Source organism: Peromyscus eremicus, chromosome 9, assembly GCF_949786415.1.
Source record: "Peromyscus eremicus chromosome 9, PerEre_H2_v1, whole genome shotgun sequence".
Classification (NCBI taxonomy): Eukaryota; Metazoa; Chordata; class Mammalia; order Rodentia; family Cricetidae; genus Peromyscus; species Peromyscus eremicus.
Window position 1 is genome coordinate 68234634 of NC_081425.1, and position 25349 is coordinate 68259982.

At 42.1% G+C, this 25349-nt stretch overlaps 1 protein-coding gene, 2 long non-coding RNA genes and 1 gene segment (V, D, J or C); 1 reads left to right on the plus strand and 3 right to left on the minus strand.

Moving 5' to 3' along the window:
- The window catches only part of LOC131919450 (uncharacterized), a 44115-nt gene extending 19268 nt beyond the window's left edge, over positions 1 to 24847 (plus strand). The window contains exons 2-3 of the long non-coding RNA XR_009381252.1: positions 17004 to 17140; positions 24491 to 24847. This is a non-coding gene — a long non-coding RNA (uncharacterized LOC131919450). The remainder of the gene's footprint in view (positions 1 to 17003; positions 17141 to 24490) is intronic.
- Positions 1 to 25349, minus strand: part of LOC131919447 (T cell receptor alpha chain MC.7.G5-like) — a 653930-nt gene that overhangs the window by 234892 nt on the left and 393689 nt on the right. The window lies entirely within an intron of this gene.
- Positions 1 to 25349, minus strand: part of LOC131919445 (T cell receptor delta constant-like) — a 191798-nt gene that overhangs the window by 155077 nt on the left and 11372 nt on the right.
- The window catches only part of LOC131919451 (uncharacterized), a 32728-nt gene that overhangs the window by 1778 nt on the left and 5601 nt on the right, over positions 1 to 25349 (minus strand). The window contains exons 2-3 of the long non-coding RNA XR_009381253.1: positions 21425 to 21526; positions 4445 to 4506 (exon numbers count right to left, since the gene is read on the minus strand). This is a non-coding gene — a long non-coding RNA (uncharacterized LOC131919451). The remainder of the gene's footprint in view (positions 1 to 4444; positions 4507 to 21424; positions 21527 to 25349) is intronic.

The following is a 25349-nucleotide window of genomic DNA, read 5'->3' on the forward strand; positions in this document are numbered from 1 at the left end:
TCTGGGGCAGTTACAGAGTAGAAAGGGAGGGAGAAGAAGGAGTTTGGTGAGTTTCCTGTTAGGCAGGCAGTTGGTGCTTGCTGGGGGTAGCTAGTGAGTAGCTAAAGAATCCTAGGTGATCAGGTAATTGATAAGCATTCCTCCTGGCTAGCTGTTATTTGGGGTCAACAGGGCAGGGAAAACAAGTGTCTAGAGTAACAAATTATTTTAGATCTGAAACAAAATTACTGAAGTGACTAGAATTGTCAAAAGTCGACCTGCTTTACCAAATGGAGTGGTCACAGCTAACATTCCTGATACAGATAGTTGGAAATAGAGCTGTCATTCTTGCCACTTTTTCCTGCTGGAAAAGGGGGCATCCTCCCTGGGAAGGCTTGGGGAAGTTTTTGGTAGCAGAAATTTTGGAAGAGAAGGCTGTTCTTGACATCTCTTTTGCCAGTGTCATGGATAAAAGAGCTCAGGCTTTGGCAAGCTCATTAAAGGGATAATTATTCTTTCCCTCTCTCGGATGGCTTAAGGTGAATCCACCGTCCTGAGGCATGGATTTGGCTCAGTGATTGACCGGCTCAACTGGATTAGTTCTTATGTTTGGGGAGGTTTGGAATGTAATGTTTCCACCCATGCCAGCAAAAGTTTTCTTTTAATGGGTTTCCCCAGATCCCTGATGAAGTCTCTCACAATACACCGGTGTTTCTGATGTTATCAGAAGGGAACAATGCTGTCACTCCTGCCTAGACAGTTCTTACCGGTAAGGACAATGAATACTCATGCTGAAGTTGTAAAAACTTAGCCCCCTTATCTGGTTTGACTAATAACCCCTCCTCTAGAGATAGATCTCACCTGGCACCTGGTCGAAAGCCTTATATTCAATTTTTGATACCAACAGAATGGGGTATCTCACTGGCTTAGAACTGGGGGAGGAGAATCTATCTTTTCTGGATGTAACCATAGTAGTGAACTATTATCACATTATTGTGAGTCCTTTCAGGCTCCTATTTGTGACATCAATACCTGAATAATTTGACTAGGAGTAACTAATACTGGAAACCAGGGCTAGCTCAACCTGTGTGCACTATAATCCATTTAAAGCCCTCCTATTGTTGTCTTAAGTTTGAATAAGAAGCACGGTGTTTCTATTTATTTGCATTGGACTCTGAAAATTATATAGACAGTACTGCTGATGATTGATATCTCCTGTTTGCTCAGGAGTTAACATTTTTCTTCATCTGTTAATTACCCACCATTGTGCAGAACAATGGGGCACAGCTTTACCAGCCATTCACTGTCCCCTCTGTTCCAATTTTTCCATCGCTGTCAACACCACGAGCTTTGAAGGTCCTTTGAGTAGAGAGTCAGAAGGAAGCACCATTATTCCTTCAGGAAGAGGCATAATGAACCTTCCTATTATTTCCTCTAAACTCACAGGTCAATTCACAGGAGATCCTTGGCCAAAGGATCCCCAGAAATGGCACTTAATATGTCTACATCCCCTTTCCATAGCAGGACAGTGTCAACAGCTGTTCCTGAGTGGGCTTTTATTGTGCAGGAAGCCTCTGAGCTCAGTGTAATTGCAGCCCCTGTCTGCTCTGATGTTAATTCAACAGTTGTCTTCCTTTCATCTCAACCCACCTCTATTCTCAGCAGAACAGCTTGAATGAGGCTTCTGAATGGAAGCGAGATCACATCATTCTCTCCTCAGAGGCTTCCTGTGGCTTCCCATTTCACCTAGCCCTTGAATATGTGAGGTGTTTACTGGCTGAGAACTGGTCCCTTTTCTCTCCCTGGGAAGCTCTTGCCCCAGATATCTTCAAGGTATTCTCTCATCTTCTTCAAAGGCTTTCTCAAATGTTACTTGTCTATTCTGACATCCTACCTAAAATTTCAAGGGGACTTATCTTCCTGTCATCTTGCATAGCAACCACTATACCTCTAACCTGCTTTGATTATTTTCTCTCTCTACTCATCTAATGCACGTGTAATTCACTTATGTTTAAAGCTTATTAAATTCAATTTTCACAAAATCTGATATTTTTATGCATTTGTTATAGATAAAGCACCTAGAATAGTGTCTGGCACACAGTGGATGCTAAATAAACACCCATTGAGTACATTTTTGAACTGAGAACAAATACATTTTCTGCATTACAAAGGGCTGGTCATTGTCCCCATAACTACACACATTCTCCAACTGTGTCTGTGCTTTTAGATTGGATTTCACATACAGGTCAAGTTGCTTCTCTGTGGCCTGCCCTTCTGGGGAGGGAATTGATTTACTTAAGTTGTGCTTTGGCCTAGTACTTGGATCAATCAACATTGGAAGAGTGCTGAGGCTTCAGAGCAGTCCTGGAGGCTACTAGTTCCCTTGTATTGATAAGATGACATCATTTGGAACCTGCCCTCAATACCAGGGTAAAGCACTTAAAGTTTCTATGGCTACGACTGCAAGTCCTTTCTTAGAGTCGGACATAAGTCCTGTTAATTTTCTATGTGTTGCCCCTAAAATGGGGCCTGTATGCTCCCCCAGAGAAGCTGTATACTTGCTCTTTCCCTTGTCTTTATGAATTTCATCCAGTAAATACTGTTTTTAAAGCTCTGATATATGACATATGTATTTTTTCATTTTAAGTGACAGAGTGATACAGCTGATAAACACTTTCATCTAAGTGGCAGGATACAAGACACTAAAAAAAAAAAAAATCAGTACTCCTCCTATACACAAATGACAAATAGGCTGAGAAAGAAATCAGGGAACAACACCCTTCACAACAGCCACAAATAATATAAAATATCTTGGGGTGACTCTAACCAAGCAAGTTTCTTGAAGAAATCTTGAAGAAATACATTGAAGAGGCTAGCAGAAGATAGAAAGATCTCTCATGCTCATGAGTTAGTAGGATTAACGTAGTAAAAATAGTCATCCTACCAAAAGCAATCTACAGATTCAATGCAATCCCTACCAAAATTCCAACACAATTTTTTACAGACCTTGGAAGGACGATTCTCAATTTCACATAGAAAAACAAACATACAAACAAACCCCAGGACAGCTAAAATAATCCTGAACAAAAAAGGAACCAATTTCAAGCTGTACTACAGAGCTATAGCAATAAAAACCTGCATGGTATTGGCATAAAATGGACACATTGATCAATGGAATGAAATTGAAGGCCCAGACAACAATCCAAACACATATGAACATCTGATTTTTGATAAAGAAGCCAGAAATACACACTAGAAAAAGGACAGCATTTTCAACAAATGGTGCTGGCATAACTGGATGTCTGCATGTAGAAGAATGTAAATATGTCTGTTGGGACCTACCGACCTGTCAAACGGTACCTGAATATGGGATTGAGGATTAAGAAAGAGACCAGAGACAGAAGATAGAATTGGGAGGGCTCTCAGTGAATACTGCAGCAGCCCCAAATTTATTTCTCACAGCCTTTTTATATCCAAAGCAAGGAGGACAAAAGACTTCCTTACCATGGTTCAAGGACCAAACAAGTGTAAACATCTCCTTAATTCTCAAAGCATCTAGTAACCACACCTTTGGCCAAATATCCTCTTATTTGGTCTTGAGGAGCAAAGCATCTAGTAACCACACCTTTGACCAATCATCCTATTACTCACCCTTAAGGAGCAAAAACAAGTTTGAACTCTCTGACCTTAAGTCAAAATGGAATCAGGCCACGATCTGGAGTCATTGGGGGCTCCCACATATATCCATTTTTATGACCCTGCACAAAACCCGAGTCCAGATGGATCAAAGACCTCAACATAAAGCCAGATACACTGAACCTGATAAAAGAGAAAGTGGGGAATTGCCTTGAATGCATAGGCACAGAACTTCCTGAACAGAACACCAATAGTGCAGGCATGATATCAACAATTAATAAATGGAACCTCATAAAACTGAAAAGCCTCTGTAAGGCAAATGATACCATTAATAGGACAAAATGGCAGACTACAGAATGGGAAAAGATTTTCACCAGCTCCATGTATGATAGAGTTCTAATATTTAAAATATATAAAGAACTCAAGAAATTAGACATCAACAAACCAAACAATCTAATTAAAAAAAGGGGGTACATATCTAAACAGAGAATTCTTAATAGAGGAACCTCAAATGGCTGAGAAACACTTAATGAAATGTTCAACATCCTTAGTCATCAGGGAAATGCAAATCAAAACTACATTAAGATTCCATCTTACACCTGTCAGAATGGTTAAGATCAATAACACAAGTGACAGTTCATGCTGGTGAGGATGGGGAGCAAGGGGAATGCTCCTTCATTGCTGGTGGGAGTTCAAACTTGTACAACCACTGTGAAAATCAATATGGTGCTTCCTCAGCAAATTGGGAATCAATCTATCTGAAGACCCAGCTATACCAATCTTGGGCATATACCCAAAGGACACTCCATCTTACCACAAGGACACTTACTCAGCCATGTTGATTGCAGCTTTATTCATAATAGTCAGCAACTGGAAACAACCTAGATGTCCCTCGATAGAAGAATAGAGAAAATATGGTATATTTTATACAATGGAGTATTACTCAGTGTTAAAAAAAAATGACACCATGATATTTGTAGGCAAATGGATAAAACTAGAAAAAAAGTCATCCTGGGTGACATAACCCAGACCCAGAAAGATAAATATGGTATATATTCACTTATAAGTGAATATTAGCCATTAAGTAAATGATAACTAAGCTATAGCTGTAGACCCAGAGAGGTTAAGTAAAGAGGACCAGTCTGGGTGGGGGGAGGAATGAATAGATCTCCCTGGGAGGGGGAAATAGATTTTACAGGTGGACTGGTGTCAGGTGGGGACAGGAGTGGGAGGGGCCAGGTTAGGAGGGAGATGGGATGGAGGGAGAGACGGTGGGGAGATATGGCTGGAATTGGGAGGCATTTCGGGAGTTGGTGTGGAAATATAGTGCAGTGGAAAGTCCCTGGTATCTCTGAATGTGATCCTAATGAGGGCTCCTAGAAATGGGGGATATGGAGTCTCAATTGGCCATCTCTTATAGTCAGCGAAGGATTCCAGTGGAGGGACTGGGTTGCATTCAATTGAGTTGTTGGCAAAGGGGACCCCATGGAAATCTCCAAAGAGCCGAGGCTGATGCTAAGATAAAGAGTTGCTCTCCAAAAACTGACAGTGGGGCCCCATTGCCAAGGACAACACCCATACAACTCATTGAACATGGAGAAGTTGAGCTGACACCTACACGAGGCCTTCACCCCTATGTTTTAGTTTCTTTGGTATGAGACAGTATTCTGCAGGCTACCAAAGGAGAAACATGGACACCAATCCTGCCACAAAACCTTTGACCTATAATCTGTCCTGCCTGCAAATTGTGCTAGGGCAATGGTGGCACAGAACTTGTGGAAATAGTCAACCAATGCCTGATTTGACTTAAGGCCCATTCCATGAGAAGGAATCAATATTCTACATTGCTTGGGTAACCAAGAATCAAAGACATGATAGCCCAGAGGCCTAGGGTAAAACCGAACATGACTGGTCTAAAAAAAATCAGTGAAATGATTCCTAATGATATTTTGTTATATTCATAGGTCAATGCCTTATCCAGCCATCATCAGATAGGCTTCCTCCAGCAGAAGATGGGAACAGATGCAGAGACCCACAGCCAGATACTATAGGAAGAGAGAGTTTGCATTGGAGGTCTCCATAAAATCCCTCCCCTCAGCTCAGAAAATCCTGCAGAAGATGAGGCACAAAGATTATGGGAGCCAGAGGAGAAAGAGGACACCAGGAGAACAACAGAATCAGCTAAGCAAGGCGCAAATGAGCTCATAGAGACTGAAGCAGCAAGCACAGGGCCTTCCTGGGTCTACACCAGGTCCTCTGCACACATAGTATAGATATTAGCTTAGTATTTTTATGGGATTCCTGACTATGAGAATGAGTTGATCTCTAACTCTTTTGCCTGCTCTTGGGACTCTTCCTGTGGGATTGCCATGTCCAACCTTGATATGAAAGTTTTTTGCTTCATCTTATTATAGTTTAGTTTGTCAAGTTTGGTTGTTATCTCTTAGAAACCTGTTATTTTCTCACGAGAGACCGAAAGGGAGTGGATCTGAAGAGGAAAGGTGGTAGGGAGGAACTGGGAGGATTAGAGGGAGGGCAAACTATAATCAGGATATATGAGAAAATCTATTTTCAATAAAAAATAAAAAAATGTCAGAGTAATGAGAAAAGGAGATAGGAACAAATCAGGCAGACAGGGTCAGGGCCCTAAAAACAGGCAGCTCTGATTCTTGGTTTTAGCTAGAAATATCAGAAATATTCTGGCCAGAGTCTGATTCATGTCTTAGTTTCAGTTCTGCTCTAGCCAGCAGCTAAACAGGTCGGAAATGTTCTGTCTAGAGGCACTGGAGTGCACTGGTATGGAATCTGGCCACAGGAATGGAAAGATGCATGCACACCTGGTGGGTGGGCCACATGGACTGACCTCATCATCTGTGTCTCAACCCAGTCTTTGCCATAAGTCTTAGGAAAAGGCCCCAAATGAGCATCTTCATGGTGCCCACCTCTGGGACCCCCCTCTGCTGCCCTGGGGCTCTGCTTGCTTTCTCTCAAGTTCCCACTTATGAACCCATAATAAACTTCTTTATTAAATCACACCCTTCCTGGAGCTTATGAAGTCCATTCTTCAAATCTGTGTGGCAAGGATCCTGGAGCCGGTGACTCAGGGAGTCTTGTGAGACTGTGAGCTTTTAAGCCCATCTGTGTCTAGAAAGTTTCCACCAAATGCAAGGACCTGCTTTCATACTGTACCAATAAACCTTTTCAAGTGTCTGTCATTTTTTGGTAAGTTTTTATGAGAAAAGCAAGGTGTAAGTACATTATAAAATTTTCTTAAGGGCACAGTGTTCACGATAGAGAGGTTTAAACACCAAGAAATTTCTTTTGACGTCCGGTGTGTTGTTTGTGCTGTTAATGGCGAAGGGTTAGAGACACAGTGCCATGCTGTCATCCTTAGTAGCGGTCAGGCCTAACCAAGATTTGTGGCTTCAACACAGAAAAGAATTTCAGGACTAGCCAGTATGAAATAGAGTTTGGGTTATGTTAAAAATAGGAAGATAGGACCTAGTGAAATGATTCAGGTGATTGCTGTCAAGCCCGATGACATGAGTTCAACCCCCAGAACCCACACGATAGATTCCTGCAAGTTGTCCTTTGACCTCCACACCTGTGCTGTGCCGTGTGCACATACACAGAGACAATAAATAAACACAGAAATAAAAATCGATCAGTACTGAAGAGAACAAAAGTACATCTAAGAGAATAAATGTGGGCTTCTCTAGGAGAGAATGACGTTTATTAATTACTTTTATTTTAATTTTTGCATATGGGTATTTTGACTGCATGTATGCCTGTGAACCACTTGTGTGCTTAGTGCCCAAGGAGGCCAGAAAGGGCATCTGATCCCCTAGAACTGGAGCTACAGACAGTTATGAGGCACTATGTTGGTGCTGAGAATTGAATCCTTGTCCCTATGCAAGAGCATCCAGTGCTTTTAACTGTCAAGTTAGATCCAGCCCCACAGAGTGGCAATTTATTAAAAGACCTTTTTAACATAGATATTTATACATGAAGGTAAAGGATTAAAAGATGCTTGGGATGTGAGTATGAGGTCCTCAATGGAAAGTCTCAACTAAGCATCTTACAGTAGACTGATATACCCTTCGGTAGATCACAAATGATACCTCAGAAGGTTGCTAAGAAACTTTTTAACACCTTCCCTCTTTGAGATTTCAAGGTGGTTCCTCTGAATGAAAGATCCTGAAGAGAAGGGGTACCTTACATGGAACATTCTAGAATTCTGATTAAATGACTAGAACTTCGATGACTGAGATGTTGGAATGTTGCAGGTCAAGAGGCCAAATATAATTTATCTTTGGCTACCATTGTCCCCCTTATTAGCCATTCCTTTCCTGCCTCTGTATCTGACCTGATGTCCTTGTGACTACCAGGTCAAGCCTTTTGATATATCGTTTGAGAAGACTGCCAGCTTCCAACAACCTAAAAGCATCGGAGGCTGACAGCAGAGGTTTCTCCACTTTGCTTCGTAGACCAGGCTGGCCTGGAACTCACAGAGATCCACCTGCCTCTGCCTCCTGAGAACTGGGATCAAAGGTGTGAAAAAAGTTGTCCTCCTGATGTTTCCGTTGTATCAGGAAGTGAAAGTGTAAGATGTTTCAGTGTATTGGATAAATGTCTTCATGTCTAATTTTGTTTGCTCTGTTATTGTTAGAAGTTCATAAAATGGTTACCATGTTGGAATAAGGAATTTGGGGTATCCTGAATCTGTGTTCCTGGGCCATAGTCACTCGTATTTGGCTCCAAGTGCTCTTGTCCCCTTTGAGGTAGAGTGGTGATTTTGCACTGCTACTCTGAAGGTGCCCTGCATGTTATTATAATCTGATGAGGTAGAACCAGGAGCCACAAGGGTTGCACAAGGGATTTAGAACACGTTTTTACTGTAAATGGAGTTTCTGCTGAGATATGCAGAAACATTCAGGTCTGTAGGTGGGAAATGAAAAAGGCCTTAGGCAGTTGTTAATTGTACTGGGTTCCTTGCCTCTCAGTTAGTGAAATGTTTTTAACCAGATTCCAAGCAGCTCCTCTCTCTTCTGTCTTTCTATTCTTTGGCTATGCTATTGTATTCCAAGAATCTCCAGCCCCTCAGACAGTAAAATAATAGTTTTGATATTGTGCTATCTTCCTGTAAATTAATTTTCTAGACTGAGAGTATTGTTCAGTTGGTAGAGACCTTGCCTAGCATATGTGAAGCCCTGAATTCAACCTCCAGCATTTCAAAAACTTGGGGAAGGCCTGAAATCTCAGCACTTAAGAGGTGGAGAGGCAGGGGGATTTGGAATTCAAGGTTGTCCTCAGCTACATAGTAAGTTTGAGGCCAAGCTGGGCTCCATGAAGCTTTTTTCACGCCTTTGATCCCAGCTCTCAGGAGGCAGAGGCAGGTGGATCTCTGTGAGTTCCAGGCCAGCCTGGTCTACGAAGCAAGTTCCAGGACAGCACGAGCTCTGACAGAGAAACTGTCTTGAAAAACCAAACCAAACCAAACAAAACAACAACAACAACAAAAACCCCAAATCATTTTCCTCCTTTTATACTTTTGCCATAAACTCTGGATGTGACTTTTAATGGTCCAGGAAGAAGAGTGTAGTGGTTCGAATAAGAATGGCCCCCATAGGCTCATAGATTTGGATGCTTGGGGACAAGTATTTGGTGGGTGGAACTGTTTGGGAAAGATTAGGAGGCGTGGCCTGTGAGATTTCAATAGCTCAGGCCGTTCCCAGTTAGTTTGTGCTCACACTCTGTCTCTCCCCCCCACCCTCCTCCCTTTTATGCCTGCCTGTGGCCATCCTCACTGCCATGATGGTGATGGATTTGATTATCCTTTGGAACCATGGCCCCCAAATTAAATGCTTTCTTTTATAAGTTGCATTGGCCACCGTGTTTTGTCAAGACAATAAAAAAGTAACTAAGGCAAAAAGATTGAAAAAAATCCCAAGGAGACTAAAATTTTTGAGACTTTGTATCCCTGGAACTGTATAATACAGGCTGGCCTTGGACTCATGGTGATCTTCCTGCCTCCATTTCCTGAGTGCTGGGATTACTGGCATGTGCCATCATGCCTGGCCAAAGAGTCAAGAGTATTAATCCCACCATATAAGACTACGGACCTTTATAGTTTTGGTTGTGAGTCTAGCCTTTAACAGCTGAGCCATCTCTCCAGCCCAAAGCTACACAGAGAAACCTTGTCTCGAAAAACAAAAAACAAAACAAAACAAAAAAAAGACTACAGACCACCAACCCAAAATTCAATTTTAGTATTTGGGTTGGGGTCTTGATGTTGCTGAGGCCTCCAAGAATGTTAATCCCACCAAGTGAGAAAGAAGACCACCACCCAAATTAAAGCCAACTAAGTAAGCTTTATTTACTATGCGTAGGAGTGACTCTCCAAAGAGGGATTTGGGAGAACAGTGTGGGTGAACTTTTCAAGCCTCCTTTATAAGGGCAAAAGGTGCAAGTTGGGGATTTTCAGAGGAATTTGGTAATGTAAGGACTTGGCAAGCAAATTACAGAAGCAGACAGCAGGTAAGATTATTTGATAGATCATTTTGGCAGAACATCTCAAGATTTCTTGGCGTCTTATCTCATCAGGATAGAGTTCAAGGTACTTTCAAAGTGTGAGTCAAACTCCACAATGTGGGGAGCATGTCAAATCCCATAAGTAGGTTAAAGCATAGTCAAACTTGACCTTTACAGTAAACAGAAATGAACTTATTCTGACCTTGTAACAAAATGGCTTCCAACTTTAAGATGGAGTTAGGTCCATCAAAATTCCTGACTTGGCATTAAAATGAACTTGCAAGTCTTCTGAGAAAATATCCTTAAAAATAAAAATATTTAATATCTTTTTTGAAAATACACACATCAAGAGCTTTTATCATGAATCTTGAGTCAAAAACTTGTAGCTAAGAATGCTGCTGATACTAGATTGTTTATCCTATGCAAAGAGGACTTTTACCTGCTTCCTGTCTGAACTCTAAGAAAAACTGAACTTTGAAAAAAATGATCTGTCCAACACATTTCAGACACAGAAAATGATAAATGGCAGCATGATGTTTTAAGTGTCACCTTCTAAAAATATCTGAAAATACTTCACTTCCTTAAAGGGTTTCACGGAAGGTGGGGGGGACTGAGAGCTGCATGGTTGTCAACTGGCCTTTCCTGAAGAAAGTTCACGGTACCAGATAAAGCCAAGGTTGTAGTTGAGTTTCAGAGGATCAACAGCTCCAGCAGGACATGAGGAAGGAGCCAAGGCATCAGGGAAACACCAAGGAGCCTGAAGACCGGGGCTTAGAGACCATGTGGCTACATGGTTTTACATTTAACTTTATTGATCAGAATTGAATTCATGACCATACCTGGCATCAGAGAAGTCTAGGAGACAGAGGCTTTTATTCTGAAGCAGAAGAAAGAAGAGGTAAACATTGAGGGGAATATAGCAGACAGTCTCACCCAGAATGAAAGACACTGCCTCATGATTCAAATCTAGATGAAGTAGATGGCTTCCCATGCATTATACAGTGCTAAAATGACTATATAAAGAAATGTTACAAGCCATATGTATAATCACATACAATACAATGCAGCTCAATAAGTGAAATGAATTCATTTTCTAGAACAACTTGATAAAGTTATTAGATTTTAATAGTCATTTTTGTATGTATATTTGTATGTGTGTGTTTGTGTGTGTATGCACGTGTGCAAGGATGGTGTATGTATGTACATGACTATGGAAACTAGAGCAGGATATCAGATATCCTATGTTGTCTCCACATTATTCCTTTGAGACAGAGTCTCTTACTGAAGTTGGAGCTAGGCTGGGGGTCAGCAAGCTTCAGTGATCCTTCTCCCAATGACTTTTGCTCTTATACTCTACTAAGGCTCCAAGTCTGTTGAGTAGTCATGCCCAGCCTTGCATGTGAATGCTGGGATCCAAACTCAGGTCCTCAAGCTTTCACAGCAAGCACTCTTACCCACAAAAGCCATCTCTCTAGCATCTCAATAGTCTCTTTAAAGGCTATGAAAGATTTTGTAGAAAACAAATCAAAGATATAGGAGAATTTAATGATATAATTAAAAATGTTGACAATATAGATGCCCATATACATTTTTTCATTTTTCTTTTCTTTTTAATTTCTTTCTTCTTCTTCTTCTTCTTCTTCTTCTTCTTCTTCTTCTTCTTCTTCTTCTTTTCTTCTTCTTCTTCTCTCTCTCTCTTTTCTTTTCTTTTTAGTTTTTGAGACAGGGTTTTCTCTGTGTAGCTTTGGCGCCTTTCCTGGAAATCATTCAGGCTGGCCTTGAACTCAGAGAGATCTGCCTGCCTCTGCCTCCTGAGTCCTGGGATTAAAGGTGTGTACCACCACCGCCTGACTTGCCCATATGCATATTTTTAGCTGCAAATAAAATTAATTACAATTATGTATTTGACCTCAAAGGAAATCTTTTTTTTTTTTTAAAAAAGGTAAGTTCTCCAATCATGATAAATGAATATAAAAATTAAGATCTTTCTCCTCCAGTGTGTGATTCTGATCAAAATATATTATATATTTAGAAAATTGTCCAAAAGTAAATACAAGTTATTTTTAAAAAATCTGTGTACTTCTCAGTTAGGAAACAAGAAAGGAAGGGAGATAATAAAAAATGTCCTAAAATTCAAGTGGATGGATTCTTAGTCATACTCATCTTTTGAGAGTTTTGCTTACTTTTGCCTTTAAGATCTAATGGTTCTCACAGAGTCCAAGAGTCTCTACAAGAAGAGCACGCGAGTGTCATTCCTTCAGTAGATTGGGTTGAGTGAGGATATCTTTTCCTCCTCATCAACGGTTTCTTTGTGTGGTTGTTTCCAAAGTGGAAATTGGTATGTGAAGACATAATGCTAAAGTTTATGGAAATCTGAAAAGAAATCTCTCACAACATTCTGTTTCTGATTATGTAACAATAAAAAAGCCGAGTTCACAAATGCAAAATAAAAATGTCCCAACGAGCAGTTATCAGCAAAGGACCTTGCTCTTGTAGCAGGTTCAGGGAAGTTGAAATTTATGATGCCTTGTAGGTACTGACAAATACAAGGTCAGAGTTCTGTCTGCCTACTGTGTTCCATGCAAGACCCTGTGGAACTGAGTTAGTTTTTCATGTCAAATTTCATTTTGTCAAAATATGGAAGTTATTATTGCCAGGGCGGAAAGCTCTGCCTGGTGACTGGAGCCTTTGCTCTGGTCAGGTGTTGTTGCCGACTTTTCCCACCTGCTGGGGAAGCTGATTGGCTCATGCTGTGGGGGCAACCAGAGGAGATATACCATTATCATTATTTACCTTTAATGATCACGTTTCTGCTTAGGACACGTTGAAATGTTGTTCATTTTTACATTTTAATTGTACTATCTGGAACATTTTCTGAGCCTGACTGAATGAAAAATATCATTTTTATAGAAGTTTGGAATGAAAATCCAAGGGTGCTGATCTTGCTGACTCAGGCTTGTTCATCTCATGGATATATGAGGAAAGCTTGTTTTCAATGACTCTTTGGAGAACTTTTAACTTGGACATTTTCTGAAAGTGAAATTCGTTTGCCATTAGGCTGAAAAGATGAAAAGTTTAAATAAATGTTACAATTTAACAAAAAATAAAAGCCAAAAATGTGAAAAAAAAAAATAGGAGTGAGAAGAATTGGGCAGCAAATATAGGAAAAACAAGATATTCCTCTGCCTGTCAATTCTTCTAATTTACTTGAGGTAAATCTGGCTGTAAGCCAGAAGATAAATTTTTCCCCAAATTCCTCCTTGAAGTTTTTCTTTGGGACTCCTTGGGCTGTAGAATGCTTGAGATTATATGTGAAAATAGCCGTGTGATTAGTGTGTAAGAATCAGCTTTTTCAATGCTGGGGATTGGATCCAGGGCCTTGAACATGTTGGAAAAGCGCCTCACCGCTGAGCTATGTCCTCAGCCCCACAGTATGTTTGGTACAGCTTTGTTGACTGGCTTTGATGAGCATCCCAGTTATGTAAATCTTTCTAGGAGTGAGAAAGCTGTGCACTGACTCCTGTCTACGGGTGGAGAGACGGTGGTGGAGGAGAAATAGAATAAATCCCCCATTCGAAGATGTTAGTTTTTTAGCTGCGTTGTGTTCTTACCCAGCAAGGAAATGCCACGAAACACGACAGAATCCGCTAACAAAGAGTTTTATTAAAGGTAAAGGGACAGAGAGTGAACAGGCCTGCGGGAAACATGTGTGTGGAGAAGGAGGAACCAGGAGCATGGCGCCTGATTTTAAAGGCTGGGCGTGGACAGATCAGCGTCACTACTACACGCAAGCGCGCAGATCACATGGCCACGTTGCGCGCTTACGTGGCCAGTGAAACGTCACGCATCTCGGTCACGCGAGATGCCCTGACCCGGAAATGGCTATCCTGACCTGGGCCTGGCTAGGCGGAAGTGTCCGCCAGGCATATGCGAACACGCCTGACCGTGGGGGCGTGTTGTAAATCTTTCAGAAGACAGTTACTACTGGCATTTATTCATAACTTCCCTCCTCTTCTACAGCTTCAATAGGCGTAGGAGGAAACGACACTATGCTTAGGGCTCTTTTTAAATGTACACCTGCTTTTTTTCTTTTCCTAAAATTAAAAAGGGAAAAATGTGCTTTCTATAACAGGAGAAGTATGGACCTTCTATTCTATCCTTTCTTTTAAAAGACACCAAACCAGCTGTCAGGGCTCTCTTCTGACTGTGTTGCACGGAACTGTTGATAATACTGCTTTGGTAATTGTTGTGGATAACTGTGTTTCGTTTCCAATCCTGTGCTCACTCTTCTGTGATGGCCACAGAGAAAACTTGAGCTGAGCTCTGTGAACCTCAGTCTGACTTTCTGTTTTCATACTACCTGTGGATGCATGGCAGAATGGGATCAACTTCCATATCTTTGCAGCTTACAACCCAGTTGAAGCCACAGTGTGATTTCTGGGGTTTTTCCATTCTCCATTTATGAATTTGGAAGGAAAAGCAGAATTTTTAGACAAAATCTCTTTTGTTTATTTTCTATTTACTAATTGATAAGCTTGGTCTGCCACGGTGTACTTATCAACCATGTGGCCTGAAAATGAAAATCGTGCCATCTTTAAGAACTGAGAAAATGTGTGTGCTTCTTAGTTTGGGCTGCTAAGCTCAAGTTATAAACTGACTGACTTATAAGCAACAGATATTTATCTCTCTCAGGTCTGTAGGGAGGAAGCCAAAGATCAGATGCTAGTATGGTAGAGTTCCAATGAGAGTCCTCTTCAGAACTATAGGCTGCTGCCTCTCTGGTGGTGAAAGCCAGAGAATGGGAGGCATCTTAGCCTCTGACTTTTATGAGAGCACAAATTCACCCCTAAGGGTTCTACCTTAAATGTCCTGTCTTGGAATGCCACTATACTGGGGGTGGGATTATGACATACAAATTTCAGGGGCACAAACATTCAGTATGTAACAGTGAATGTGCAAAATCAGGAACACACTTGAATTTCTTGAGGGTTACTTATCTACTTACTGCCCACTGTAAAACTTGGAAAAATTACAGACACATGGAGGCACAGCAGGACCTAGAAGCAAACAAATCTTTAAACAGTATTTTCCTCAATGCTTTAGAACTTAATGTACAATTTTACTGCTTTTAATTAAATTGTACTTAATTCACTTAAATTACAAAAATTGATTGCTTTCCAGTCATAAAGTTGGGGTTAGTTCTCTTATTCAGGAAGGAAGCCTTGGAAAATGCATATAAACTCACTGAGGATACTGTTTATTTGGTGTTGCTACCATGGGATCATTCTGGGACACCTCTCATAGAAACCTGGGACTTGTCTCTCTGTAGAGTCTTATTTGGGCTGTAAGTCATCTGAGTCATTGAAGGAATCCTTGGCCAGCACAGACTCACAGGTTCTTGTAGGTTACTAAGAATGCCTTTACTTAAGTGAGTGGTGCACATCCTTAACTGCTGTTACCTTAGAGACAGGGAATGAGATAATTTGGAAAGCAAAATACACTTATCACTTAAGTAGAGAGTGCAGAAAATGGAAAAGGAGCTATTGTTGGAGGTGTAAGCCCCTCGAGGAATGTGAGTGGCCAGGTCCTTCCTCTGAGGACCTTCAACCACCAGACTTCACCCACTCAAATTGCCTTACAGAGTTAAAAAGCCCAAGCTCAGGACTTGAAATCTCACCAATCCCTGAGTTTACTTCAAGTTCTGGACTTGAAATCTACCAATCCCCACCCTAGAAAGCCCCCCACTCCCCAGAAAAGCTTTATAAACCCCATCTTCTGCTCAGTTCTCTGCTGCTTCTCACCTGAGCGGAGGTGGCCACCCTCCTGGGGTTTTTCCTTCCCAGTGAGTCTCCTGTGTGAGGTTTGTTATAGGTGTGACTTGGTGGTATTCCTTGTCTCCCCACTGCAGGATACCTTTCCATCCGAGCACTTACGTGGGGGATGGGGGCATGGTATAACTATCAGAACCCATTTAAACCTAGCATTCCTTGGTTACCAGGGCACAGACAGTGGTCATGGATCTGTGAAAAGGCTACTGACAAAGTCTTTATGCTTGGGAGTCCGGGAAGGAGATGAGCTTGGCCAAGCTGTGACCCATGGTGGTCATTCTTTAGGGGCTGTGTTAGTGGTTGTCTAGCATCTCCTCTCAGACTGTAAGAAAGACTGTATGTCAGTAAGAAACAAGGGAGGTCCAGCAGTTGGCTCTGGGTGTGGCACAACCTCCTTCAATGACTTCTGTCTCCTGTATTCTCAAATGATTCAGGCAGTGGTAGGGAAGGTCTCAAAAGAGAGAGATAATGAGGTCCCTGCATATTTGGCAGTTAGTTTTTCTAACATTAATTGGAAAAATTAAAGAGACAAAAGAGAGTTTGTATCTCAGGGTTGTAGGGCAGATGTAGTGATTTCACTCACCAGTGTGTGTTCGGGGCTTTTCAAATAACCTGTTTATTATCTTTGAAAGTCCTACAAAAATCTCCCCAAACATTGTGGCCAACAGATCCCTATATCACATGGTTTACTTGACTACTGCATTCTGTGTTTTATGGAGGAGCACCAGGCAAAGAACTGCTCATAGAGTATTCTCATAAATTATGAAATCCTTTTCTTCCACTGGCAAGTGTTATACGTTACATTCACATATAAAGCGAATAACGACTCCATATTTCATAGGAATTATTTGTGATGCTGCATCAAAGGTGAAGTCACTTTGTGATGGAAGGCTGATGAACGCTGAATGTGAAGCCATTGAGAATAAGACTATAGTTTCAGGAAAACATGTTCAGGATTTTTCTTCTTAAATTTACTTTCCATTTCAGGAAATAAATGTTAAACATTCTCTTTTCCCCCACTTGTTTCAGGCTTTTTCTAGTAGAAATATGCAAAGATAGAGCTAAGCCATACAACCACGGAGTTTCAAGGAAGCCTGGAGTGCCAGATGCAGGTTTGGGTATAGACCAGCAATGCCAGGAGAGCACTGTGTGCTCACAGCACAGAGGTAGGTGGCAGCGTGGGTGTGCTGGAGTCCCGAGAAGTGCAGGTGCTGGCACCGGCTTTTTGGCATCAAGTGAGGCTGTTGATCTTCTATGCCTCTTCACTGCTCCATTCGACAGCAACACAAACAGAAACTCCAGGGTTTTCCCCAGCTCTCACTCAGGACAGTCTGTCTTCAGCAGCGCTTGGATAATCGAGTAGATAGTACTGTTTCTTCCTGCCCAGGTGCTTAGGAAGTGTCATCTCTCCATTTAACCCTGTGCTAAGAGAACATTCCAGAAGGACAGGGTCACTGGTTCACTCTATCACCCAGTTCTTCCTCAAGGAACCCCATGAGGCAACCCAAACCTTGTTGCTACTCAGTGCACATTATACAGATAATTCTTCCCTCACAGCTCCCTTAACAAGGAGCAGTTAACTCACAGTCTAGCTAAAGCCACAGAATCACTGCTAACGGTGTCTGTATCATTCTTTTAACCTTCGCCAGCTCACTGAACATTCGGGTTTAGGAGCCCTACAAGCTGGCCAGGGCTCTCCAAAAACAATAGATCTTTCTTTTGCAATTCACAAAGGAAGGGGAGGGGAAAAGGAGAGGAGAAAAGAGGAAAGGAGAGAAAGAGAGAGAGAGAGAGAGAGAGAGAGAGAGAGAGAGAGAGAGAGAGAGAGAGAGAGAGAGAGAGAGAGTGTTGTGAATGCAAACAGCGCCCTCTTCAGGACACAGATTACCGAGAAGCACTTCTGAGACAGAGGTGTTCACATTTTTTAAATTTTTAAAAAATTTTTTTTATTTTGGTTTTTCGAGACAGGGTTTCTCTGTGTAGCTTTGCGCCTTTCCTGGATCTCGCTCTGTAGACCAGGCTGGCCTCGAACTCACAAAGATCCGCCTGCCTCTGCCTCCCGAGTGCTGGGATTAAAGGCATGCGCCACCATCGTTTTTCTTAGAACATTTTTTAGAATCTTACTGATTCTATAAGGATTTTTCCCAAGGTGCATCAATTGAATAAACTTAAACAAATAAGAGAAACACACTGACTGATACATTTGAAAAGTGTTTTCTGGGCTTTAAGCATCTGGGGTGTAAGTCTTGCAAGTACATCCATTTCTCTATTTCTCTCTATGTATCAGCTTCCTCCACTTGGACTGGATGCCGCCACAAGGCAGTGGACACGATTGCAAACATTTCCTCACAGGGGGTTTACCTCACAGTATAAGTCACCAAAGAAACACTCAAGCTTCCTCTCCCTAGTTTTAAATTTTAAAATTCTGGGATAAAGCATGGATTACCTCCATCCGAGTGCAGCTCATCACATCTGTATCACATTCTTAGACTTTATCCTTTCTTCAACTCACAACTTGAATCCTTTAGTCATACTCGGCTGAGTTGCAAGCCTTGACTTGAAAAAAAAAAAAAAAAGTAGATGTTCATCCTCTGGACTGTTGTGCGAATGGCATGGAAGGGCGTTTCTTGAAGACTTCCTTAAACACAAGTGGTGGCTTCCGATGAGCTGGGTTATTTATGAGTCACATTGCCCTTCTGTAGGAAGTGTAACTTCTGTGCCATGTTGAGTGATAGAGTCAGCTTCTTCACTTTCTCAACTCTCACACAAGAATGTGGGAGAAAGTGCAGAGTAAGATGATAACCACTGATGCAGACTAAGCATTATGTCAGATGAATGCAGAGTCACATTGTGTCATCACAGCATCTGACTTTGCAGGAGAGGAGCTGGGCCATCAGAGTCGCGCAAATGCTTAAGATCACACAGCTAGTTGGTAGTGACAGACTGGATTCTCCCTCCACCCACTTACTGGGCTCCCACTGGCATGTTTTCCTGTGTGTATCTAGCAATGTTTGTTAGGATTTGGAACACATGGGGAACAGGCAGGATTTTTTTTATCATGCTTATTGCAGCCAATGTAAGATAGCTTTCTACATACAATTTTTCTACATTTTAAATCCTAAACTCAGTTCTCTACTGTCTCAGGCAAGGTGCCACAGAAATACCATTTCCTACTTGAACTCTATAACAGATAAGATAGAACTATTTTTCCTCTTAAAATCACCTGAGAAAATGAAAGACAGCAGAAATCAAAGGCATCACAGTCAAAATCATCTACTGTGCACACATCAAATATCAGGTAGGTAAGAATGGAAAATAATATTCAGTAATTTCACACGATCTAATCTTAATCTTGATGAAGTTGTAAAGTGGTTATAAAGTTTAACATTACACAAAGACCAAAAGGTACCAGTGCAGGGCAGCACAGCATTGGTTTATAATTTTTAGGAGCAGGCTGTGAGTATTCACAAAAGAAAGGATTATGAAAGGCTATAGCAGCTCAGTGTGGTTTTTCTGGATGAAATGAACATGAAGAATATATAACAGGAGGATAGAGAAGGAGTTAAAGGTTATTTTAGAAAGCACAGGGAGATACGAGAGAGTAAAATGCTTTGGAGAAAGTCTGAAGAATGATGGACCAGAAAACATAGGATGGAAAAATCACCTGTTGGAATCAGGATGAATCAGCAAGCTGAGGCACTGATTCTGGAGGACATTCAAAGTCAGGCAGAGTCACATTCGTGAGGAGTCAGGAGCTGCTGTGGGATATGGAACAGTGCACTGTCTTAGTTCCTTTTCTTGTTGCTGGGACACAACACTCTGACAAAAGCAACTTAAAGGAGAAAGGGCTTATTGTGGCTCATTGTTCCAGCACAAAAATCCATCATGGCTGGAAGCCAGAGCGGCAAGAACTTGAAGCAGCTGGTCATACGACACCCACAACCAAGAAGCAGAGAATATGAATGCATGCTGCTCCTCAGCTCCCATTTTTCATGTGTGCAGTCCCGGGATCCCAGCCAGGCAACGGCACCACTCACAGTGATTAAATCTCCCCACCCCAATGAACACAATGAAGTTAATCCCACACAGGCATGTCCATAGGCCCGTCTCCCAAGTGATTCTAGATTCTGCCAAGTTGGCAACACAAACCATCATATGCACCTATGTGTATGAGTGTGTCTCTCTGTGTGGGGGTATTTGCACATACATATGGGGGCCTGGGGGAGGCCAGATTCCCTGGAGCTGGAATTACAGGCAGCTGTGAACACCCAACCTGAGTTCTGGGAACTGAGCTGGGGTCCTCTGCAAGCAACAACTGTTGAGCCCTCTCTCAGCCCCACTATAAAGATATATTAAAATAAAGTGTGTCAGTAGTACAGAGGGCTGCTGGGAACTGGGGTGAGGGATGGGAAAAGGGCAACAAAGAGATTTGGCTAAGGGAGAGTAGCTATCAGCTTCAAAGGACAAGTAGGAATTGGTGCCTGGCTGTGAACTCTAACAGGAGTGTGGCATTGTTCACAGGAGCTGGAAAGTTGGAAAGTTTGCAAGTATTTGCAAAGAGTTTTAAAATAGAGATGATGTTGAGGCATTAAGTGAAATTGCCCTGGTGAGAGTTGGAGGTAGAAGACAGAATCACAGACAAAGAGTAAGTGAGAACGCAGAGAAACTCAGCAAATAGCTAGTTATTCTTACACACCCCTTGTTCAGACACTTTGCAGTAAGAGTGTGTTTTTCTCAGTCAGTCTGGGAGCAGAGTTTCTTTGTTTAGCTGTCCTGGCTGTCCTCAAACTCACTCTGTAGACCAGGCTGGACTCAAACTCAGAGATCTACCCGCCTCTGCCTCCCAAGTGCTGAGATTAAAAGCCTGTGCCACCATGCCCAAATCTACTTCCTGAATCTTAATGAGCTTCCGGCCAAGATGGATCGCTTTATCTCAGAGGAAAAACGCTATGCTGCACGAGCTATTTAGCTATTGCTGTGCCAGAGACAGACCTGACTGCTGACGTCACAGAGCACGATGTCTTTAGAGAAGGTGACATTATCTTTCAGTGTTTTCCATTGAGTGTAGCGGGTATTGTGAGAGGAGATATACAGTTACTGAGAGAGGTTTAACAGGCAGGGCTAGTAGGGCCTCACTGAAGAAGCAACATTTAAGGTGAAACTAGCATACATTTGGATCTGAAATCAGTGAGATCTGGCAGGAAATTAATGGCTAATTGTATAATTTGAGGGAACATGCCATCAGTTGTAAACACATAAAATATAAGTAAGGTAGAGACTATAATGCACCCGGGATGAGCATCATTCCAGATATTGAATGAGAGAGGAGTGGTTATCAGAATTGGAAATAGATTGTCTGGAAAAGCCTCTTCAAGAATTAGCTGAATTGGTACTTATAAGTCAATGCCAGCCTATGTTAGTCCCTAGGAAGAAGCTGGGGAAAGAGTTACCTTGACCTTCTACTTCTTCCTTCTGAGCTTCGTAGCATCTCCTCTTGAGTAGAACCCAGAAGGCAAGAGGATTCATTGATGTATTCTCTACAGATTGGTGGCCTGGGGGCCAAGCACAGGGGGAAGGTAGGGAGAAGGGCTTGGAAGGTCACATGGGAGATAGCAGGTACACACTTCAGTACAGGTGATGGAGATGAGGTCAGAGAAACAAGCCAGATGTGACCTGAGTAAGGAAGGCTTTGTGAGCCTTGGTAACAATTTTGGATTTACATCAAATTAATCCTTCTTATAGTTTTCTACTTTTATTAACTTTGTTCTCTGAAAATTTCAGACATGTACATAATGTATTCTGGTTCCTCTCACTCTACCCTCTCATAGTCGCCTCCCATCCCTATAACCACTTCTTCACCCCAAGTCCCATTTCTACTTTTTTGACTTTTTGTTTTATGACTTAAGTGAATGAAAAAAGACATAAAAGGAGGAGGACCTGACCACTCCTAAAGTTTGGAGAAGGGTTTTTTTTTTTTTTTTTTATTGTAGATACTAGGGAGAAACAAGCAGAGGAGTCCACGCTCAACATGGCTGGCAGACTAAACCAGACCATGACGGGAGAAAGAGGGAGGGAGAGCAAGAGAGGCCACCGACCAAGAGGTGGTCCAGGCCGAAAGGCCAAGAGTTCAAGAGAGCAGTACAGCCAAAATGGCTGAGTTATATCAGGATCAGGCTGTGGCAAGAGAAGTGGAAGCCCAGCCCCTGGGAGGGAGAGGTTTAGGGTAGGGTAGGGTAGGGGGTGGGGTGAAGAGTGCTGGGAGGAGCCACAGGTACCGAGTAATTCTGGGAGAGCTGGGAGGAGCCACAGGTACCGAGTAATTCTGGGAGAGCTGGGAGGAGCCACAGGTACCGAGTAATTCTGGAAGAACTAGCCAGTGAATGCTTTGACATGTTACTAGGCACCTCTGCTAGCCATTTGTCCTGGGTTCCGGAGAGCGAACACTAGTGAGTTTAGTCATTTGCACCTCACACTTGAACTGTTAGTAGTAACTCTGACTAGAGGATGAACATTGTAAGTTTACTTTGATATCCTGGCTACGAGAACCTGCCTTTCCCACTTCAGGGCCACTGGAGGTCCCTTGTCCAAGGAAAACATCTCAGAAGGGATGAGGATTTCCTTCACTGGAGTGGTCCACTGGAGGAGGGCTGACTTAGGGTTTTTATTGCTTTGATGAAACACCATGATGAAAAAGCAAGTAGAGGAGGAGAGGGTTTATTTGGCTTATACTTCCATATCACTGTTCATCATTGAAGGAAGTCAGGACAGGAACTCAAACAGGACAGGAACTTGGAGGCAGGAGGTGATGCAGAGGCCATGGAGGGGAGCTGCTTACTGACTTGCTCGCCATGGCTTGTTCTGCCTGTTTGCTTATAGAACCCAGGACCATCAGTCCAGGGATGGCACTACCCACAATAGAGTGGGCCCTCCCCCATCAATCACTAATTAAGAAAATGCCCTACAGGCTTGCCTGCAGCCCGATCTTATGGGGGCATTTTCTTAATTAAGGTTCCCTCCTCTCAGATGACTTTAACTTAGGTCAAGTTGACATAAAGCACAGGGACCCGAGGACCCAAAGGAGATGTACTGATGAGCTCACTTTGAGTGCCTTCAGCTTGCAGTGCTGTTGGGTCTGTGCTGAAGGGCTCTCTCTGGAGGTGCACACTTATCAGAGCAGTTCAGCGGTGCTTGAGATTGGGGAATCAATAGAATTCTCCAGAACTTACATGTAACCTTGAAAAAGCGTTAGAAACCCCAGAACTCAAGTCATTGGTAGAGAAGGTGCTGTAGCCTTCAATGGAGAGAGGAAGTAGGAGTTGATGGAAAGGAAGAGGGGAGAACACCCCTGTAACTATTGAACTGACAACTGAATTCTCTCGTATCCCCTAAGTAGTCAGAATAGGCTTTTGTATCTAGGATACAAGGATGCATTTAGTAAGATCATTTCAAGTAAGATGCAAGTCCGTACTGACATGTTTAGGCTCTTGTCATACCCACAGAAATATGAGACCCTTCCACGAAGGTATAGAATAGAATTTGCTTCATGAAGACTTCTTTGCTTGCAGGTGGTGTTCCTATGAAGTTGCTATTCAAAGCCAGAATGTGCCAGATGGCTATGAAGAGAGGTCTAACATACTTCACAGAATTTGAAACTCTTGACATAAATTAATCAGCTTTTCTTTCCTTCATGGCCAAATTCAGACTATTAAAAAGTAATTAAGAATGTTCTGAAGCATATACTTCATTAGAGTTCTTCTAACAGAATATTTGAATGTTAGGATGATAAAATTAAATAAATAACAGCCAGCTACCTTTCTGTCCCAACCAGTTGGATATGGAATAAGGATTTCATAGCTCAAGTATAAGAAACTGATCATCCAAATTGATGATAGAATACCCCTCAATATGGCATTTTTACCATATTAGGTATCAAATTAGGCTTATTATTCCTAAAGGTAATACATCTCACAGAAATTGGGAGTGAGGCTGTGTCCAAGTTTTATTAAAGTCCTTACTGAGAAAACCAGTAATAAATAATACTGATTCCACAAGGGCTTACAGGAAAAGCATGTAAATGAGTTGACTGCAAATTAAAATATTGTTTGTGTCCATGTGGTAGTTTGAATGAAGAGGCCCTTATATGCTCATTACATATTTGAATGCTTGGTCCCTAGTTGGAACTGTTTGGGAAGGATTAGAAGGTGTGGCCTTATTGGAGGAGGTATGTCACTGGGGGTAGGCTTTGAGGTCTAAAATATCCATACCAGATCCAGTCTTGCTTTCTCTGTTCTCTACTTGCTGAGGAGATGTGAGCTCTCGGCTATTGTTCCAATGCCATGCCTGCCTGCTTGCCGCCATGCTCCCCGCCATGCTGGTCATGGACTCACCACTGAAAGCAAGCCCCTGATTGAATGCCTTTTTTGTGTGAGTTGCCTTGATCATGATCCCAGCAATCAAACAGCAACTAAGACAGTCCACATTACAATCTAGGATTAACTATTCTTTCTGTTTTGTAGGTTAACTTCCAGCTCACAGAAATGCAAAGCCGCTGAACTTTTCCCTCAGTAACAGATTGCGAAGTAAACGAGCTTCGACAAGCAAGTGCATTTCCCAGGAGTGTCAGACTAACTAACGCTCAGCTGAAAATGCTCTCCCGTGCTCCCCCTGCCCCTCCCACAAAGCTAGCTACATTGTCTCTTTTCTTTCTTCTCACACTCCATAGCTTTTTCTTTCACAGTGCTATTAATACATGACCATGTCATTTCACACTGCCCTTCCTAAGGAGAGATGTGTGTTCAGATGCGTTTGTATCATGCAAGAACTCAGCCTTCCATAGTTTTAAAACTCATCATCAGCTCTCTGTCCAAGTCAGAGTCAGAATGCCAAGGGGCCTTCAGGAAATTTATTACATTTATTGAAACAAGTTTTCTTTCTTTTTTTTTTTCTTTTGTTAAATCTCCCTTTAATCTTTCTCAAACATCACTTCATGAAGACTGGCTGAGAATTTATTGGTCATGCTTAGTGTAGTCAAACAGTGGTCCTCCTGCTGGTCAAAGCTCATCTATTTCAAGGGAATGCGTTTGCAGGTCTTGTACTTTCCTATGCAACCTTCCTTCAAAACGGCCTAAGAGCTTGATTATGGTTTTCATCTCCCCGCCCTCATTTCCCGGCTGCCTTTGTCCAGTTTGTACAAAAGGGATGACTCACAGCAGTGCCTTCTCCTTGAAAGATTCAGGGAAGCCACTCTTCTCCCCACCCACCAGAAACCATAGTATACCAGCAAAAGACCAGTAAGATAAAAAAAAACAAGACAAAACAAACAAAAACCTCAAGCAAGCAAACAAACAAACAACAGACAAACAAAAACCAATAAAG